Genomic DNA, 17,094 nt, shown 5'->3' with positions numbered 1-17,094 from the left:
CTTGTGCCCTGCAAATCTTATACCTCGACCTAACTTTGAGGCTTGCTCTTATGTTTTGTCTGTTTGTTCATTTGTTTTTGTAAACATGGATTTGAAAAACTGGAAGTAGAGTGGTCTCATCAAAGAATCTTATCAAAGAGCCTGCTTTGCTTAACTATCGCAACGTGAACTTTAAAGGATATTGGTAATCATCGACAGTAAGAGGAACAATAGCTTTAGTTGTGTAAAATGCGCCCACATGTATAAAAAGCATGTGCCAGTTTGGTATGTGAAAAAAAAAAACAACAAACAAAACAAAAACAAACAAAAACCAATCTTTTTAGGAACCCAGCAACCTCTCCTCGAAGTGGAAATTTCTCCTGACTCTTACATAGCTTGTGCGAGTTCTAAATGCCACTGGTCTGCTGTGTTCCCGGTAGCTTTCTTTCCAGCTTGTATTTCATCTTCCAAGCAGCATTCTCCAGCCCCCACCTAGAGAGAGGTGTGAAGGCCTCAGGGTAAAAGCCCTGCTTTCACCGAGCCTGAGGCCAGAAGAGGTGCACTGCCAGGTGAGTGGCTCGCCCTTCAGGCAGGCGCAGCGCATAAGCAGTTAACAGTCTTCTCCGGTGTCCTGGTAATATATTCTTGCTCTACACTCCTGGCTCTCCAGAATCAGATTTCTGCAAATGTCTCTACATGGAGACATTCACTCCCCTGATCACCAGAAAGGGCTGAATCCAGGGCCAAGGAGAGAGAAAAAAATTGAACGTGCTGTGTGTCTGGTGGTGGTTGTGGGGGAGGGGAGTTTGGTTTTTTTTTTTCCTCTCAAAGAATGTCTTCCAATTGACAATTTGAGACTCAAGGCAACCAAGAGTCTTTAAAATGCACACAAAGGGTGACAATTTGTTCCCTTAATACACAGCACAGCTGGCAGAGCTCCTAAACAAATTATTAGAAAGTGGACAGACTTAGGGAGATTTAGTTGTGATTACCAAACTGTTGGGAGATATATTCACACAACTATAATCATAGGTACGCAGGACGTCTCTAACTGCTTCCCAGGACTGGCATGTAATGAGTTAAAGTCAATGGCCTCAGCAATTAAGGTTATAAGTAAACCATTCCTAAGATTCTTGACTGAAAGCATATGCTTGTCTTTGTGCTGAGTGGGAAGAGCACAAGGAGGCTGGGAAGGGGGAACGCGTTTTGGAGAGCACATTAAGCCAAAATAGCACACTGGTTCTGACCATCCTGGCACTGTGTCTCCATAATTAGGAGGAGGAATACCCTTCTGTGGGTTGGAAACGCCAGTCAGACGGAGACTTAAGTTAAGCTAGCATACATCAAAAATAATTGACAATGGTTAGGCTTCATTGTGGAGAAGCCTCGCTCTGGCACTGCAGCCACCAGCCCACCACCCACCTAAGAATTATTATTTGAAAAGGATGTCAGTGGATTATAGAAGATCCTTGCGTCTGCTCCAATTAGGATCAACACTGTGGCTGCTTCCTGAGAGCTCCCCGTGTGTAATGATGAAAACATACTGACCCCTGCTGGAAATGTGGAGAACTGCAGCGTTTTCCCCTCCGCAAACCTTCCTGGAAAGCCACCCTCATCTATACCTTAGGGGGTGTTTTGAAATTTTCTGTCACAATGCCAATATCAAAGTAGTTTATTAGTTACAGACATTTCTTCAAAATATTTCATAAATGCAACACAATTAAAGCTCCCAATGCTATACCCTCCTGTTTTTTGTTTTTGTTTTAGCTTGGTTTTGCGGGTGTTTGTTTTTCCTAACGGAGTTTCAGTCACTATCCTTGATTCAAATATTGGGCAGTCACCATCCAAAATCAAGTTCTAATTTAAACATTCCCTCTTATTCCATATACCCATTATACATTGGTCCCCAAACAATCGTTTTTTCAATGAAGTATAATCTTGGAACTCTCTTAACGCTTTAATTATTTTGTTGGTATTGGTACTTTACATAGCACCCCAGGATCTCAATCCTACTGAGGACAGTCTCCACCAGCTACTCTCCAAATTGAATAGAGCAGCTAGAGAGATGGTTCTCAGCCTTCCTAATGCTACAACCTTTTAAGACAGTTGTTCATGTTGTGGTGATCCCATCCGTAAAATTATTTTGTTGATACTTCTTAACTGTAGTTTTGCTACTCTTATGAATTGTTAATGTAAACATCCCATAGGCACTATATCTGATTTGCGATAACCATGAAAAATTCATTTAGTCCCAAGGGGTCAGAACCCAAAGGTTGAGTACTACTGAGGCTGCCCTAGGCTGCTGAAGGCTTCCTCTTAAGAATTCCTAGAAGAATAATACCTGGCCAAGGGACCAAGTGTAGAAGTCACACAATTTCCAACCACGTAATTCCATCCATCTGCTAAAACACTTGCTCTGTGTTGCTGGTGGGAGCTGGATCTGAGACCCCACACCCCAGAACAAGACTCCAGGATAAGAGAATCCACACAGAAGCTGCTTCGGTTCGTCAGCTGAGGCCCTGCGCAGGCGCTGTTGACTGACCTGCTTGGGGGTCTTCAAAGCTCAGCCAAGACCAGGAAGCCATCAGCAGACACGTCCAGATCTTTTAGCCGGGTTCCATTTGGTGTTCTGAACATGTGCGCTGTCAACTGCAAATGTTCAAACTCCATTCTCTTCTCATCTGAAGAAAATCGTGAGCATACTATGTTTGGTGATAGTTTGGTGGCTTTTCCAATATCTCTTTTCAAAAAGAAGCTCTGAACTTCTAGTAAGTTAATGGCTGTAAGAAACTAATGCAATAGGGAGGTTGTCTTGCCTTATTTGTACTGAAAAATTTTTTAACTAAAAATATCCAGTTGTGGAAGGGGAGTGGAAAATTCTATCACCCAAGTCATTGCCCAAATAGTGCTTCAACCATAACAAGGATTTAATGACTATTGCAATTTGAATTGTGTGTTTTAAAAGTTTTAAATGTTACCTAGTGTGTGTGTGGACTTTTTCATTTTCTATAAATTACCATAGACAAATTATGTAATACCTTGAACCCTTGGTATCTTCTACTATAAAATTAGTTCATTTATACTTACCAACATGAAAATAAAAAGGAAAGCAAGCTTGTAAATACTTTATTAAAAAGTGACAAGGTCAACTGAGTCATATATTATAATTAAGACGTACAGTCTTGAAAATGTTTTAACCTTTCTAGAGTCCAGAAGGATTCTACTATAGAGGAACAATTATCGAAAAGGATCCCTAAAGGTGGTAGAGTGGGTACCCCAAATCAATACACGCTCAATGAAAAAAAAGTGACTTCATTAACTTAAAACATTTATGTCTCACAGGAATAATTACTATAGATTATTGATCAGAGGCAAGGATGTATAAGGGATAGGAGTGGGATATCAGTGACCTTTTTAACAGAGAGAAATTCAAATCAACTGGACTTCTCAAAACGAATGTTGTCGGAGGACAAAAAAAGCACTGCTGTTAAGATGTAAGGAGCAAAAGGAAGCGGCAGCTAAGTTGGCGGAGTCCGAGTGGCAACCATTTTAATATCCCCTGCCCACAACGTCTGCACTTCCTGTTTGCTCAGTGACAAGAATTCAGCATCGAGGGCATCTTAGAGATGTTCCCAAATAAAGGCTATTCCAAGCCAAGTTTGTCTCTTACAATATAAAATACCAAGCTGAAAGTGATTATTTATATTATCAAGAAAGTGGGCTTAAACCCAACTCTAAATATTCCCCCAGAGTGTCTCTGGATTGCTGTATCATTACCAGTAGTTCATGTTTGACAGTGTTTGTAGGATTGATCAAAGAAGGATGAAAGTCTGCGAGAGGGCTGGGCATGGGGCATACATCTTTAATCCCAGTACTCAGAAGGCAGCGGCAGGAGAATCTCTGTGAGTTCAAGGCCAGCCTGTTCTACAGAGTGAGTACCAGCAGAGCCAGAATGACATAATTAGACCCTGTCTCAAAACAAAAGGAGAGAGAGAGAGAAGAGAGAGAGAGAGAGAGAGAGAGAGAGAGAGAGAGAGAGAGAGAGAGAGAAATATTGCAAGAGCTCTTGTAACTTTGTATTTTAAAATGTCCTTCCTGCTATGGCTAGGCTAGGGCAACACAGTAAGGTGATGTACAATGGCTTCATTTAGAGTCTTGGAAACTTATAGCAAAATCTCTGAAACCCTAGACTCTGCCAGTCGCTTTTCCACATCATGCTGCAGGCTGACCCTAAATCCCCTCATGCCCTACCTGGGTGATGGTGGTCACAAGTGATTCACTGCTTTTCACTTTTACTTCTTCTTTATTGTCACTTTAACTACAGCACATTATTATAACCTTGGCGTTATTTGAGGGACTTCTTTGATGAGTACTTGGGAGGAAACTTGGCAGACTCCAGCCTTAAACAGGGTAAAGTGTGTGACAGAATTCTTAGGCTGATGAGTTGTCCCAGCAAAGAGGTCTTCCTTCCACCTTTATTCAGTGGTGTCATAGTTTGGAGCATCAAAATCCCGACCACTGCTCTTTATTGGAAAAATAAGACCAAGTAGAGAATCTGCTTTAAAAAGAGAAAGAAATTAACCATAAGGAATGTTCTGTTTAAACATAATCTATAAAGAACTAATTTGAAACATATCCTCATGATATACACTCACATATATATACATATATATACATACATATATGTACATATACATCTAAGATCGGATTATGTGGAAATATAATAAATCTTCACATATGCATTTATATGAAAACAAAGGCAAAAAGAGAGAGTCTAAACCCATTTTATCGCCTAGTCATGTCAATTTTATTTCCCATAAAGCTTCAAAATCCTTAATTTCTTTGGATGTCCAGCACCTGCTGTTTTATGCAGTACCTGTAAATCCCTAGTTTTCTACTCTACTCAAACTACTCTGTTATAGCCCAACCACTCCACACTGGTTACAACCAGTCCCCCAAAACAGCAGCTGTTCTTTCCAGATGCAAACTTGAGTGTCTCATTCAGTCACCTACTTGCTTCATACATTTTCATGGCTTAGGGGAAAAGACAGCACGGGATACATATGGCCCATATGACCTCCTTTCTACCAAACTTCCCAGCCTGTGCCCCTTTCTCTCTCAGCCTCAGCTGCATTCCTGTCTCCACTACTGGGATCTTTGTTTCTCAACTATTGTTTCTTGGCCTCTGAGAAGCATCTCACTCAAGGAAGATCTCCCTGACACCCCCAACTATTTAACATCCTTTTGTAATGGGCCTGTTTCTTTTCTGCAGAACAGCTCTCATAGTTGTGATGGAATCTGTATTTGTTGATTAATGGCTGTGTGTGTGTGTCTGTGTGTGTCTGTGTGTGTGTCTGTGTGTGTGTGTGTGTGTGTGTCTGTGTGTGTGTCTGTGTGTGTGTCTGAGTGTGTATGTGTCTCTGTGTGTGTCTATGTGTGTCTGTATGTGTCTCTGTTGTGTGTGTGGGTCTGTGTGCATGTCTGTGTGTGTGTCTGTGTCTCTGTGTGTGTCTCTGTGTGTGTGTCTGCGTGTGTGTATCTGCGTGTGTGTCTGTGTCTCTGTGTGTGTCTGCGTGTGTGTGTCTGTGTGTGTCTGTGTGTGTGTGTGTGTGTGTGTGTGTGTGTGTGTGTGTGTGTGTGTACTGAACTCACTGCCTTATACATGACTACTAAGCACATGATCTACCGTAGAGTGGCTCCCCATCTTCATTGGCTTTCTTCCTGTCATAAGAGGACATGCCCGAGAGTGTGGCTTTGCTGTCTACAAGATTGAAATCACAGGATTTGGAGGGGGAAAAAACCTAAAACATGGAATTTTTCATCAAATACCTTTTGAATGAATGACTTCGTCTTTCTTGATTTCATACTTTAGCCTATTCACCAAAAACCTATCCTAAGCTTTTAATATTTGGGGGTAGGAGATGATACTGAGGATTGAACCCCAGGCCCCACATTTGGAAGCAAGCCCTCTACCACTGAAGAGCTTCTCCAGCCACAAAAAAACTCATAGGTGGTTTGGTTTGCTTTGTTTTATTAGTAGTTAACAGTAACTAGTTGTCTCTCTAAAATGCACAGAGGTACAGTTCCCCAGGTCCCCATCCCCCTAACACAGACAATAGTTAAGGTTTTTTTCTTTTTTAAAGAGCTTTGGCACTGTTAACTTTTGTTTTCTGAATTTTAGGAAAACATAAATTTCTGTATCTGAAATCTTAACACAATTTATTTTAATTAAATTGGAGGAGGAATCCAATATCGATTTTCTTTGCTTCATATCACTCAACTTTGAAATTTGTCTTTAGAGAGTCAATCACTAACATGATGAAGCATAGCACACCTTACTATGCTCAAATCCTAAAATGTCATATGAAGGATTATAGTACTCAAAGTCAAATTTATTAAACATGCCATGGACCCGACACTAAAAATGAAGTCTAATTTTAAAAGGGGACATCTTGTCATTGTGTTTCCTTTTTTTTTTGGCACTCTCATTACACTTCTAGGATTGAGAATTAAATATTGTTTAATATATATGGTTCAGAAGTCTTTCTAACCTTTAAGTCTATTTCTGTCCCCTCCTCATGTGGAACCACGAGCCACAGTGTTCAAAGGTACATTTGATTTTTAGTATTTATGAAAACCACTAAAATATCTTACAAAGGGATCCTCAATGTAAACTGTTAGAGGAGATATTAGCTCAAAAACAGGACGACAGTATGACGAGCAGCCATTTTCTCACATATCACAGTATATCCCTCAAATTCAAGTTCATCATCCCCCTCGCTGCACCCTTCCAGCTTGAAGCTACAATTTCTTCTGTTCTCTCCCCTGTCTAATGTGGACTGCTTTGACACACGGACTTATTTATTATTACTTGTACAGAGAGTGATTAGAATTCTTTCATGTTATCTGGTAAGTCCAAGAGATGCTCTTTAAAGAGATCACACTCCCAAAAGGCATTCTTCACACACGTGAAAACAACTATGACAGAACCCACTATCACGTGTGATTATTATCTGCCAAGAGCAATAGAAACTATTCTGGAAACAAAAATTAAAAAAAAAAGATCACTTTTTTTGTATTTACTATTTCATAAAATACATGGAAGTAGTAAGATTTCTCACACATTACTATAGAAGCCTCTGATTCATGCTGGACTGACTGCTCCACCAATCCCTGGATATTCTTAGTGAAACCTGGTGGCATAGCAAAAGCAAAGACCAGCTCTGAAGCCTCCTCTTTCACCGTTTCTATCTGACCTTCATGCTTTGAAAGGATTCTAAAAGGGAGTTTCTTTTTATTCTTTACCCAAATTTTTATACCGTGTTTTGTTTCTCTGACTTTACTTGAGTTCAATCCATTTAACATTCTTATTTGGGGGAAATAGGGGGTGGGTGTAAGAAATAAGATTCTCATGAATTGGAGATTTTTATATAGACACAAGCACTTCTGAAAGGAACAGTGAAACTGAATTCCTAATACAATAGATGTATGATAATAAGATATAGAAATGGAGTTTCCATCTCTGACAGTTGTATGTATGAATCGATACTAAGAATCTCAGTAGCAGAGACAAAGCTTAAGGGCAGGCAGACACAGCCCCATCCTACAAATGCAGTTGAACATTCTAAGCACTTTTGTTTGTGATGATTATTTTTGAAAATCACATCCATAACGCAGAGTTTTGTGTTTTTTGAAAAAGGCATGGCACTGTGTAGCTGAAGGGAGGGTGGGGAGGGTATGTGGAAGAGCAGGATTTGTGGGCAAGACCCCAGCTTCACATGCAATATATAAGGAGTTAGTGAAAGACCCTGTAGGTGTCTGTCCTATGACTTCTCTGTTTACTGAAATAAATGTCTTTATAAAGACTTTGCCATCATAATCCCTCCAGTTTCTTTTCACGTGGATTAAAGTGATACTTACAAAGACCCATGAATTTACATGAGACATAATAAAAATGTTCTTCTTGGACTCACACAGAAACAGATAGTTCCATTTTCCTTGCTGTTGTTACTAATACTGAACCATGTGTCCAGCATTATACTATGAAGAGTGAAAACATCCTACTTTTAGCTGGTGCACAATTCCTCAGCTGCACATTTAGCTTCTTCCTTACCTTCTGAAGGAAGGTCTGCCATGCTCTCTTTGGTCCGATGTGTCTTTCTGTTGTTTCGACTCATCTGTATTATAGTTACTGCATCAGCATGTGTGTATACAGAATCCTCTGCTCGTCTTTAGACCTAAAGAAGGTAAAGTTCAATGGTCGAGGGAGAAATACAGACTATGACATAAAAAGTTTCAAACTTAGATGTGCCTAATCTACTGATCTTACCACAGCTTGCAACTTACTGCAAATGCCAAGCTGGGTTGATACCCATGGGAGGCCTCTTATTTTTGGATGTAAAGGGAGAAGGGTTGGGTAAGGTCAGGAAGGGAGGTGAGAGGGAGGGACTAATAGGAAAGGAGAGAGGGGGGAAAGGAGAGAGGGGAAGCTTCAGTCAGGATGTAAACTAAATAAAGAAATTAATTAATAAAAATGTTTTAAATTCAAACTCTATTTCCATTATTTCTTATTAATTTGACCAAGGACAATTTCTTACCTGTGACTTGAACGGTTGCTAAATGTGGGAAACAGTAATATCTAAATCAAAAGTGTAGCATTGACTAACTACTGTATAGATTTGGCTCAGTAGTGAATGTACACTGAGTGTTTGTCACTTATCACTGTTATTGTTAAATATCTCAGAATTAAAACCTACTTCTCTGCCATCCCGTATATTCCTATGCAGAGTATCTTACAGTACTTAATACTAAATACGCATAAAGTTCAATTATAAGATCTACAAACTTTTTAAATTATTGTCATTGGTTTTATTTAGAAGTATTTTTATTGATGGTATGGTTCTTGTAAATATAGAATTTGTGTTAGAATAATCATTAGATCAGCAACAATGTCAACCAACAAGACCCCTCAGAGCTCCCAAGGACTAAACCACCAATCAAAAAGTATACATGGAGGGACCCACGGCTCCAGCTGCTTATGTAGCAGATGATGGCCTTATCTGGCATCAAAGGGAGGGGAGGCTCTTGGTCCTGTGGAGGCTTGATGCCCCAGTATAGGAGAATGCTAGGGCAGTGAGGAGGAGTGGGTGAGAGGGTGGGTGGGGAACACGCTCATAGATGCAAGGGGGATGGGATAAGGAGTTTGTGGAGGAGAAACTGGGAAGGGAGATAGCATTCGAAATGTAAATAAATAAAATAACCAATTTAAAAAACCATGAGATCAAAAGCAAATCATAACTCTCTTATGTCTTAATGTATTTATCTTAAAAATATATTTGTAATAAAAGGGTACACTCCCTGTATTTATTTTTTTTAGAGATTGTAATGTTGTTTATCTTAAAAGAGCTATTGAGATGCATAATTTATATAAGAAATGTGCATTAAAGATGGAAATAATGTTTTTGCATGTCCTCTGTATAATTTAATCTCTAACACAGCAATTGGAATACTTAGAAGTAACAGGCAAGTTCAGTGTGCAAACGTTGTTTTCCTTCTCTTACGCAGTCATTAGGAGAAAGTGCCGCAGGTAGGTTTGCTGGACTAATTGGGAAGCCAGAGGGAATACAATTGAAATAATAAAGGGCACTTCCCCTGCACCCTCCCACGCATAGTGTACCGTTTCCCACACTTAGAGAAGGGACTGAAAGAGCTGACGGGGCTATCAACCCCATAAGAACAACGCCAACCAACCAGAGCTCCCAGGGACTAAACCACTACCTGAAGACTTTACATGGACTGACCCATGGCTCCAACTGCATAGGTAGTAAAGGATGGCCTTGTTGGGCACCAGCAGTCCTGCCAAGGTTGGACTCCCCGTGTAGGGGAATGTTGGGGGTGGGAGGCGGGAAGGGGGCATGGATGGGGAGAAGAACACCCTTATAGAAGAAGGGGAGGGGATGGGATTGGGGGCATCTGTCCAAGAAACCAGGAAAGGGAATAACATTAGAAATGTAAATTAAAAAAAACTCTAATAAAAAAAAGAATGAAGACCACCCGTTTATGTATCTTGTTTTTGTCTTTCCAGTTTTGGTAACATCCTACAGTATGTTGACTGATTCAAACAAAATTTTTGGTGAACCTGTGAGGATGAAGTGAAGTCCCCCGCACTTGCCAGCCTGTATGCGCAGCAACACCTGACAGCATATAAAACCCAAACCTTATGATTTGTGCCTGTAGACATGATGGAGGCACATATGACTAAAGGTTAATATCTATTTGACCTGTGGAAAAAATGAGTAGTTTACATAGTAGTTTAAATTTTTGATTAAAAGTTGAAACAACCTTATTTTATTTAAAATATGTGTTTTCTTCTGAACTATAAGTATTTAATAGGTATTTCCAGCTAAGAGTTCCAGTACAAGTCTACAACTTGATGAACACTCTTGGAGTATTTTTGATTTGAATGTGTCAGGAGCAGAGGGAAAAGGCATGAGCTGTATGAAGTAAAGTCATGAGCTTCGTCCTTGACTGTACAGCAAGCATCAAGGATAGCTAACAGCCCCCAAATGTGTATAAACCACATTTTTGACAATCCCAAAAATAGCCTACAAAATACAGCAATTAACACCACAAATTGAAAATAAGTTGGTTACCTTGGTTCTGTTCCCATTAGTATAGTGTCTTATTAGCTTACAGAAAGGTAAAAGGCAACAATTTAATTAGAGAAAAATTCCTCACAGGAAATAAATGTGATAATTCCTTTACCGTAAAGGAATTTTTTATTTAGAATGAGTATAAAAATGAGATACTTTTTTAAGAGAGCAAAACATGCAATAACATAATCTTTGCTTTCTAAGTGCATTTGAAACAAATAAAAACAGAAAGGAAAGTCAAACTTATTCAGTGACACAATAATAAAATATACATATTTGCAGACACTATTCAGTTGGATAATTCCTTAAAATATTTTCATACTATTTCTTATTATTAATGTGTTAAAAAATTAAATGAATTCTTCTGTCTGCAAAGGATCAGACACATTTCTTGCCCATGCAGCTCACTTGCGTTCTACTCTGTGCATTAAAATTGTTGCTCTACTCGGAGGGCTCCTAGAACCCTATAATGAACAATCTTTCATTGGTTAATTGTTTCTACATACCTCAAAGTTTCCTGCATTTAAAGAGTTAGTAAGAGGAGTGAATTTAACTTATTCCAGAGATTTTTTTTAATTGAATCAATGATAGAAACATGAAATAGTAAATTCTGGTCAAAGAGTTCCTAGAATCTAGTGCAAGAAGACACAGACAATGTCAAGTGCCCAGCATTCATACCTTAATACACTTTGAGTGATGGGCATTTTTCTGAGCCTTGGGGACATGTGCCCTTCCTACACTCACTGAGTAAATGCCAATGCATAGCTCTGCCAATGAAATGGGCATGAAATGAACCTGGATTGCTTAGTTTAGCAGCAAAGTGAAATTCCAAATATTGACAAGTCATGATGAAGCCATTATCCTGATACCATCAAGAACAAATGGGAAGTCTTTTGCCGTTGGGGTGAATCAAGGCGTTGAATCCACTTGCCTCCGTACCACAATTTTCTTTGTATGGAATAAGAAAATTATGTATCAGACATTCATCTGGGTTTGGAAGAAACCTCTAGAAGTGAGAATCTGGGGGGGAGAGAATCTGAGAACAGACTTCCCACAGCACACTTCCTGCTCAGACTTATTCCAGAGAGGCTGAAAATGTTAAAAGAACAGGTTTCTTACTACACTTCTTACAGCCTCCTGGACAGAAATCAGCTGGCTGGCAACCATTAGCAAAGCACCAAGCCTTTTCAAACCTGCAGGAGAAAGGAGAGTTTATTCAAAGCTTTTGAAAAGCACTCTGTGTGTGAGTATGCTTCTGACAACACTTCAGCATTTTTCAGATGCTTTCTTAATTCACAGTCTTTGAAAATATGGGTAAGTCACATCAAATATCAAATTCTAACACCTTTTACAAACAAATAAACTTAACAAATTCTTTCCTGAACCTGTGGTAGAAGCACTTAGCCCATGGCTCAAGTTAAGGCAACATTTTTGAGGCAAAGTGACTGAAGAAAATCTGCACCACCCAACACTGATGCCCCTATGGAAAGTGGAAGATAAGTCAAACTCTACTGTATTTTCCTCTCAGAACTTCTAGAAACTTACTGAAAATAATTTAAAGCAATAAAAATGTTGACAGAATAAATTTAATTTACTTGAAGTTAAGAAAATACAGTAACACACTGATTCAAATACACACCTGTATCTCTACAACTTCAGAAAACCAGGCTTGCTCTCCTACAGTGTCTATAGAACAACATAAAACAAGGATTGTAGGGATTTTAAATGGCCAACTTTAAAATGGGGAAGTTAGGATAGATTATGGGTAAACTCAATAGAATCATCAGGGCCCTGAAAAATGGAAGAAAAAAAATCATATGTATACAGGAGAGAGTGGCCAGAAAGGGACTTGACCTGATACTTCTGACTTTGAAGTTGGAGGAAAGACCAAGTACCAAAACGACCAGTACAGCCTCTGGGATGGCAGATAACAAAGAAGTGAATGTCAAGAGGGGAACACAGCCTCAATGGTATTTAGAATGTAGTCCACCAAGATATATACTGGACTTCTGAAACTGTAAGATATTCCATCTGTGTTGTTCTGACTACATTTTTGAGGTGTTGTGTTACAGTGGCAATCGGAAATGAACACAGAAGGTAAGGTCCCCATCTCTGTAGTATCGCTTAGAGGACGGGTCAAGGAGACACTGCTACCAGTAGGGAATTTAAGAAGGACTTTGTGCTGCTGTTTGATGCAAGTGCTTTAGAAAAATGATGAGTTCAACTTACAGACTCTTACATTTGAGGTACCAGTAAGAAAAATTAAATGGAAATGTTGAATAGGTGTGTCCATCCTTTTCAAATAGTTTTATTTCATTTATACGTGTGTGTGTGTGTGTGTGTGTGTGTGTGTGTGTGTGCGAGAGAGAGAGAGAGAGAGAGAGAGAGAGAGAGAGAGAGAGAGAGAGAGAGAGAGTCTATGTGAGGGTGTGCCAGAGAAGCCAGAAGAGTAAAGGGTGCCAAATCTAATGAAGCTAGAGTTACAGATGGTTGTAAGCTTCCCAACATGGGTGCTGGGAACTAAACTAGGATTCTAGGAAAACAGGTGATCTTCCCCACTAGGCCACCTCTAGCCTTCTAACCTTCGGACCCTGTGACATGACATGATCTACAAAGATACTGGGTTTCATTTGAAGCTACCTCGGAACGCATGCAGCCCATAGGCCCCACGCTGGACATGGCTGTCTTAGTCACTATTCTGTTGCTGTGAAGAGACACCATGATTAAAGATACTATTCTAAGAGAACACATTTAATCGGGGTCCTGGCTACAGTTTCAGAGGTTTAGTCCATTGTGTCCGTGGCCTGAAGCATGGAGACAGGAAGGCAGATGCTGGAGCAGTAACTGACAGCTACATCTTGATCTATAGGCAGACTCTGGGCCTGGCTCGCACAGGCTTTTGAAACCTCAAAGCCCACTCCCAGTGACACACTTCCTTTAAAAGGCCACACCTTCTATTCCTTATAATCCTTTTAAATAGTTCCACTCCCGGGTGACTAAACATTCAAATATATGAGCCTTTTGGGGGCCATTCTTATTCAAACCACCACAACTAGTTATAATATAGTTGGGAAGAAAAAGACATAAAGGGAACATGATAGATGAGATTTGGAGGTTTGCCTTACTGTTTATGTCTCTGCATGTGGTGGTGGAAACCATAAACAAGAATGAAATTTCCCCCGGGAGCATCTATAGGAACATGAGACATAGGAAGTTCCTGGAGGAATGACACAGGCAACATTCACATTAAGGAGAATTTGGAGCAATGATATGCAGAAGAGTTATCATCTCTATCTAGATACATACAATTCCATCTCAGACCTTATCATCACGTCTAGACATACATTTATGTTGGCATATGAGACACCTGCAGTGCGAAGTCAACATGAATCCAAGGTTACAGACTGAGTATTTGTATTCTTCATATGCCTTATGCTAAATAAGAATTTAACCTTATTTAATGCCCACGCAATTCAGGAACCTGAGGTGTGCTCCATTTTTTCTCACAGTTTTATGATGGGCTTGGATTCTGGCTGAGCCAACCCTACCTTAGCTGTGTAGGATCCCTACAAATAGCAAACAACTGGCTTCTTGATCAATGGATGTCTCTATCACTTCTCTTTAAAAAAAAAGTCAAAAATTTGCAAATTTAGTAAATTAATAATGTTTACTCATAGGTATATATACACACATATACATATATGTGTGTGCATATAATATAAATGTTAACTTTAAAGGAAATTGGACACTGTAGGAGCCAATCCAACTAAATATAAATGCCAACTACTCATAGGTTATAATAGACATGTTAAAATTTAACTTGCAAAACTTTATTTTTAACCGATTCTTGAAAAATCTGTTAGGTCAATAAATGCTTCAGAAATCAGTTGGAAGTCCACAAATGGTAACAGCATTTAGCTCATTTCAATAGAAATGGTCTCATTAATGTGCCAGCTGCTAAAAATGGATGGAGCCAGCCATGGCCCTTGCCTGCCTCAGGGAAGAAATGTATTCAGACTTTTGCTTTTAAAAATAATCCTAATTCAGATTGTTAGCAGTCACTCCAGTGGTCGCCGTTGGCAAATGCATTTACCTTCCTCCCACCTCCTCCGCTGTGAGCCTTTACAAATTCTTTTGCTAGCTTTAGTATTTTCAATGAAAAATAACTATTTCTAACTGCATTTTAAACTATTTTAACTGGCAGTATTGATGGATAGCCTCCTTGGTCATAATTAGCTCCAGATTTTAGAACCATCCGTTTTCTATGAACTAAAACAGACTGTAATGTCAGGCACATGTGGATAATCCAGCTGTCAGGAAACTAAGGTAAGAGGGTCAGGAGTGGGAGTCCAACCTGGCCGGAAGTGAGATCCTGTCACCAAGGATGAGACCAGTCAGGGAGATAGTTATTAAAGTGCTGCCCTTACACGAATGAGAACCTGAATTCACATTCCTGCCACATCTCCAGAAGAAAGCCATGTGCTAGGACATGAGTTTGTGACTTCAAGAAGAGGAAGAAGAGATAGCCAAGTCCTCTGTAACCAGCCACCCTCCTACTCAGTGAGCTCTGGACCAGCGAGAGATCCTGACTCATAAACCGTGATGGATGATGTCTGTGGTGACCAGTCTTGCTTGTCAATTTGACTGTATCTGGAGTCAACTGAAACACACTGTCAGGCAATCGGGTGAAGATTTTTCTTTGATGTTTTTGTTGTTTCTATTTTTTTATTTACCTTTCTCCTTTTATTGAAAATAGGTGTGTGGGTTTTTTTTTTTCACATAACTATATCCTGACTGTGGTTTCCTTTCCCTCAACTCCTCACAGATCCCTCCCCACTTTCCCTAATTTGGGTATAGCCCTTTCTGTTTCTCATCAGAAAACAAATAGACTTTTGAGGAAGTGAAACTGATAAGACCCATCAGTCAATAATAAAAATAAGATAGAACAAACAAAAAGCAACACATTGAAATAGAACAAAACGAAAAAACAGAAGGAAAAGAGCCCAAGAAAGGGGGGGGGTGACAGATATACCCACTCATTTGCACACTCAGGAATCTCATATAAAACTAAACTGGAACCCATAGTATATATCCAAAGGAGAGATTATCTGAAGCGGGAAGACCCATGATAAATATGAATGGCGACCCTCGGATCCCGGCCCAAAGCAGCTCTCTGCTCCCAGACCCTGTGGGAGAGAGACCTCACTGCCTGGTCAGGGGGGCATTCCTGAGGCTGCAGAGCGGAAGAGACCACCAACACTGCCCACCCCTGCCCACATCCCTGGCCCAAGAGGAAACTGTATACGGCCTCTGGGTTCCCGTGGGGGAGGTCCCAGGAGCAGCAGGACTCCTGTACCTGAGACACCACCGGAACCTGAAGGGACAGACCGGATAAACAGTTCTCTGCACCCAAATCCTGTGGGAGGGAGAGCTAAACCTACAGAGAGGCAGACACACCTGGGAAACCAGAAGAGACTGCACTCTGCACACATCTCTGACGCCAGAGGAAAACACCAAACGCCATCTGGAACCCTGGTGCACGGAGGATCCAGGAAACGGCGGCGCAGATCTTCCTGGTTGCTGCCGCCACACAGAGCTCATAGGCAGCACCCCACGAGCGAACTTGAGCCTCGGGACCACAGGTAAGACCAACTTTTCTGCTGAAGTGACCTGCCTGGTGAACACCAGACACCGGCCCACAGGAACAGCTGAAGGCCTGTAGATAGGAAAAACTACACGCCCGAAAGCAGAACACTCTGTCCCCATAACTGGCTGAAAGAAAACAGGAAAACAGGTCTACAGCACTCCTGACACACAGGCTTATAGGACAGTCTAGCCACTGTCAGAAATGGCAGAACAAAGTAACACTAGAGATAATCTGATGGCGAGAGGCAAGCGCAGGAACCCAAGCAACAGAAACCAAGACTACATGGCATCACCGGAGCCCAATTCTCCCACCAAAGCAAACACATAATACCCAAACACACCAGAAAAGCAAGATCTAGTTTCAAAATCATATTTGATAAGGATCCGGGAGGACTTCAAGAAAGACGTGAAGAACTCCCTTAGAGAACAAGTAGAAGCCTACAGAGAGGAATCGCAAAAATCCCTGAAAGAATTCCAGGAAATCATAAATGAACAAGTAGAAGCCCATAGAGAGGAGTCACAAAAATCCCTGAAAGAATTCCAGGAAAACATAAATAAACAAGTAGAAGCCCATAGAGAGGAGTCACAAAAATCCCTGAAAGAATTCCAGGAAAACACAATCAAACAGTTGAAGGAATTAAAAATGGAAATAGAACCAATCAAGAAAGAACACATGGAAACAACCCTGGATATAGAAAACCAAAAGAAGAGACAAGGAGCTGTAGATACGAGCTTCACCAACAGAATACAAGAGATGGAAGAGAGAATCTCAGGAGCAGAAGATTCCATAGAAATCATTGACTCAACTGTCAAAGAT

The sequence above is a fragment of the Rattus norvegicus genome, chromosome 2 (assembly GCF_036323735.1).
Source record: "Rattus norvegicus strain BN/NHsdMcwi chromosome 2, GRCr8, whole genome shotgun sequence".
NCBI lineage: Eukaryota > Metazoa > Chordata > Mammalia > Rodentia > Muridae > Rattus > Rattus norvegicus.
This window is presented reverse-complemented; position numbering follows the sequence as displayed.